This window comes from Nanorana parkeri, unplaced genomic scaffold, assembly GCF_000935625.1.
Source record: "Nanorana parkeri isolate BGI_ZX_2015 unplaced genomic scaffold, ASM93562v1 scaffold808, whole genome shotgun sequence".
Lineage (NCBI taxonomy): Eukaryota > Metazoa > Chordata > Amphibia > Anura > Dicroglossidae > Nanorana > Nanorana parkeri.
This window is the reverse complement of record NW_017307076.1, coordinates 1-5,528: the sequence shown is the minus strand read 5'-3', so window position 1 is coordinate 5,528 and position 5,528 is coordinate 1.

Genomic DNA, 5,528 nt, shown 5'->3' with positions numbered 1-5,528 from the left:
TTGTTCCTTTTATATGCAAAATTTTCTTTTTCAATAAAAATGTATTATACAAAAAACCCTGGTCTAGAGGCAGCACACAGGCTAGAGTATAGTAATATAATATTATTATACTAATTAATATTTAATTTGAACAGATTCGTTCACCTAAACCAAGGTTTGTTTTGGACTTATTGAATATCCAGAAACCTCACCTGATCAAGCAAACTGATCAGTCACTCCACCTAGAAGTAAACTGATACAGGGATTCTTTAAACTTTTCATCACTTTACTCTTGTAGTCCTGGCACCTGTTTTCAGAGAGTTAAGAAGCCAAAGAGGCATGGGCGTTATACCCCAGGGAGGACTTCCCCTCCCTCCTCCCTGGGCGCTGCTGTGCATCCTAGGTCTAATGAGTGTTCTGCAGGAAGAGAGGTGGGGAGTACATTTGTACTACAAGTTCATATTTAGTTTAATAATTTTTATTGAAATTATAGTCTATCACGGAAGATAGCTTGCTTTGATATACAAGCGGTTTGGATGATAAGCATGCTTCCGGAACAAATTATGCTCGTAAACCAAGTTATTACTATATGTGTATACTCAGTCTTAAGACTCAAGGCAGAACATCAATGGAAAGGTTCCTGTGGTACTTCCCAACTCAGTAGTCACTCACCACCTCCATGTGGGGGACAACTGCTGTCCTGCTTTCTCAAGGTCTCACAGCACTACATAGCAGCTAGTAATGTCAAAGAGGTCTCCCAGGAGGGAAGATCCCTGCAACCTCTTACATACTTAGGCCCTAAGGCCTAGGAACAAGAAAGATGGTCACAGATGTATCCTCTCAGTGTGAAACCCTTGAGGGAAAACCTAGGTGTCAGAAAGTGCCTCAGATATTTAATAACACTCCCAGCATGCAAAGCAGGCCCCCCAACCCTGCTAATTGGCTAGATATTAAATATACTTAACATGGAATGATATCTCCAGCACACTGTGCTGGAGCAAGCTCAACACAGCATGTGACTGAGATAATCAATCCATGCTGAGAGAATACAAGCCAGCACACAGCTAAGCTGACTAACATCTCACTATCAGATTATAAAATTACAAAAATAATTTAGGAAAATGCTACATCCCTACACTAGCAACACCCCTACATAGAGGTTATTAATTTGGGAACCTAATTCTCCAGCTTTTGTTAAGTGATATATAATTTTCTAACTATCAAGTGCTACCTTTGCAACCTCATGTAGGGGAAGGAAGAGGCTAGGAAGATCCTACAAGCCAAGTCACAACATATACAGGCCAACCTCTCTTTACTCTTTGTAGGGAAATGCAGCTGCATTTACTCTATGTAGGGAAAGGTGAGCCTGTGAAGCTGAGAATGGTATTGTCTGGCCAGTTGCAGCTTTATGGTGTCATCCCATTCAATTCAGCAGCGCAGGATAGGTTTCTAATACTTTGGTAAGTATACACAGAGCACTAATTTTTGTTGTGGGTATTTTTAAAATGCTATTGACCACCAATATTGGAGGGAGGGAGGTGATCTTGCTTGCCACTAACCATGATGCTTTTGAGGAGGATCTCATTTTCACAAATGCACAAATGCTTTGTGGAGATCTTAGTGACTATAATGGTCACTGACTATAATGTTTGCTCGGGATCTTATTGCCCTTGACCACCCATGAAAAGGGAATATATTTTACTAGCACTGACCAGCAAAGTTAGGGCACTATGTTACACACTCCTAACCTCTGCACTTTACACTTACGTTGTATTTGTCTGTTACATGTCTCTGACCCTGCACTCCATTTGCCATGTTGTATGTGGTATGCTCTGACCCCCACCTGCTATACACAGTGTTAAACATCTTAGAATCCTGACCTCTGCACTTTATATGCTATGTTGCACATTACAGAATGCTAACTGCACCTCTTACACTATGGTGTACATTACATAGTCCTGACCCCTGTGCTTTATTTGCTATGTTGTACATTGCATAGTCCTGACCCCTGCACTCATTGTGTTATATTATACATGTCATAGCCCTGACCCCTTCACTGTAAATACTATGTTGTACAATACATAGTCCTGATCCCTGCACTTTACATACTATGTTTTATGTTACATACTTCTGAACAAAGTGTTTATTATCTCACAGTTACTGGTTGCCAAGCAGTTTGCAACTGTTTTAATGAAATTCTTTTTTAAGGTAGTCTCTGGCATGTGTTAGCTCATGCTGATATTGTGTGTGGAGAGAGACATACAAAAGGGCAGAGTTTCATATTATAAAAGGTATACAATAATTTATGCTGAGGTTTATGTGTACCTGTGAGACTGCCTTTGCTGGCACTATAATTAAGAAGTATTCTGTGGGTACAAGGACTGTAACAATAGCAGTGTATGCAGTGAGTTGGCTTAGAGTTTAATTACCATACCCCTTTAAGTCATCCATGGTATACAGCGCAATGTAGTCACACGCACTTTTTGATGATATGTCATATTTCCCAGGTTCTAAAGTTGGATGTAGGGGTGAATTTTTGGTCTGGGTAAACCATAAATTCAACCCAAGCCCAAGTTGTTAGTGGTTTTAGAAATTGGTAAATAAATGTGGTTGATCGTGTCCATAGCAACTAATTATCAAAAAATGCATTTCTCTAAACTGTGGTCAGGTGGCTTACAAGCGCCAATCATGACAGTTTTCTAATGTGCCAGGCCCCTCCCTATAAAGGTCAGGGTTCCTACCAGACTTTGTTCAGTGTGTGTGTTACAGCATCCAGGGAGAATTAGATGCATTTGGGAATTGATGAAAATGTCTATATTTACATTGAATCACAAAAACACTGGGAGGATTAATGAAAGGTGTCTGAGAACATTTAGCCATATCATCCAATCAGCTTCTTTAATTTTTTTCACTCAGCGTAGAAAATTAAAATTAAGAAGCTGAATGGCTGTGCTCCAGTTGAGACAAAGATACACTTTTCACTAATTCCTTTCACTCCTCATATGGAAGATTTGGAAGGGATCACAAAGGAGAGTTAGATGCTGCTGGCTATTGCCGAAAACATCTATATTTACTGTATGTCACATAAACACTGGGCGGGAATTTATCAAAACTTGGACAGACACAATCTTGAGCAATTGCCCATAGTAACCAATCAGTTTGTTCAGTTAAGATTTGAAAATGAAAGAGAGAGAAGCTGATTGGTTGCCATGCACACCTGTTCTAGATTTTGTCTGCTCCAGTTTTGATAAATCACTGTATTTTCAACACTTCTACAGCAGATTTAGGAGCAATCACAACCTGTTTCCAAGGATATACACGTTTCTGTATCAGCAACAACTTCAGTTGATGTTTTGCTGTTGGATCCCCCTCATTTTATTTTTTTGGTGGTGATTTTTTATTTCACATCTTTATATTTTGTATTTTGAATATATACACTATAATGCTTATTTTTTAATTAAAAGCTGGCTGGTGTAAGTCTTTTAATAGCAAAAGAATTAATTTTTTTATTTTTATTTCCTGATTTAAAAATGGCTGTTGTGGGTGCTGTTGACAAAGCAGCTTGGTCAAAGTTTTGTTTTTAAATGTGCACGTATACACTAAACTATTTTGGGGACTTTATACAGTGAAATAAATACAAAATAATGCTGATTTTGTTTATTAAAAGCTGACCGATGTAAACCCTGTTTTTTTTTTGGTGGGATGGGTACAGTGAAATAAATACATTAGAATGTTGATTTGCAATACACACCTCTGTATGGATATGCTCTGTAATGCAACTAATGTTTATGGCAAAACAATAAAAAATGTTTGCAAAAAAAAAAAAAGAATGTTGATCTTTTTTTTTAAAGCTAGCTGGTGTGGGTCCTGTTGTTGAAGCATCCAAGTGCATATGTGTGTTTGTACTCTTTACAATTGTTTGGGACTTTTTTCAGTGAAATAAATACACTTTTCTGTAGATTTTTTATTTAAAAATGGCTCATGTGGGTCCTATTAAAAAATCAGCCTAGACAAAGTGTTAAAAGACTGCACACTTACACACTACAATATTTTGGGGTCTTTTTATACTGAAATAAACACATAATAATGCAGATTTTTTTAATTAAAGCTGACTGCTGTTGGTCCTGTTGACAAGGTGACCTAGTTAAAATGTTTTAAGACTGTGCATGTACTCACTACAATATTTAGGGGTCTTTTGTTCAGTGAAATAAATAGACTCTAATGTGTATTTTTTTTATTAAAAGGTGTCTGGTGTCTGTCTTGTTCAAAATGTGGCCTAGAAAAAGAGCTTACAATCTGTTCATGGAGTCAGAACAATATTTTTGTCTTTTCTGCTGTGAAATAAAAAAACTCTGATTTTGATTTATTGAATATAAACACGCCTGTTGTCTCCCTGTGAATGTGTAGCCTGCTAAAGCACCTCTCCTAGTGTGCATGAACTGAAAAATGTTTATGTCTTTAAAAAATAATAAACTCTTATTTAAATGTCTTGATGAAAACAGGCTTGGTGTCTATCTCTTAAACTGTGGCCTACTAAAGCTGCTTACATACTGTTCATAAAGTCTGTCCAATATGTCTGGATTGTTTCTGTGGATTGATGCACTCTAAATTTCATTTATTAATTATAAACCTGCCTGGTTTCTCCCTCCTAAATGGCATCCTTGTAAAAGTGCTTACATACACTTAAGTGAGTCTGCACAATATTTCTGGCTGTTGTATCTGAAATCATATATTGTAAATTGTATTAATATTTCATATACATTTCTTTAATTATTTAAATATTACCTATTACCTTTATATTAACCACTTGATAACTGGTGTGTTTACAACCCTCCTGTACAGCAAGTTTCAATTTTATAAATCATGGGTTGCCTCCCTGTGGGCGCTTAATTAACACCTCTCCCCCCATGGTAGGTGCATTTAGGAAAAAAGTAGAAAATAATAGGGTTTCTGGAGGGGTGTAATTGACCATCCAAGAGAGATATTACTAAAAATATATATCAAATTCTATTTTGTAATTTGTATAAAATGCATGCAAATTATACAAATTACAAAATAAAATTTGATATATATTTTTAGTAATATTTCTCTTGAAGCAGAGACCTGCTTCACCAGCTTCTCCGCGACATCTGTAGCCGGGAATAACAGCTGAATGTGGAAGTGATGTAATATGCATCACTTCCTTCGTTCTGAAAACGGCAAGGAAATCAGAGGGAGATTGTGTACTGATCTCCCTCTGATCTCCAGTGAGAGAGCCACTGGGGTTGATTTACTAACCTCACAAACACGCCACAAACACGCCATGCAAAAGCACGCCGATTGCGCGCGCGCGTGCGCGTATACGCTTGGCGCGGAAGCGTATGCAGGTTATAATTTTGGCGCGGAAGCGTATGCAGGTTATAAAGATGCTTGATAAATACTACCAACGCGCGCGCATGGCGTGTTAAAATGCCGAGGATTCAATAGGGATGTGCAACAACCAACAAACAGCAAAGGGAAGCCCAGTTACTGAGCGGTTAGAGGACATGCCACACAACACCTATTTCCCC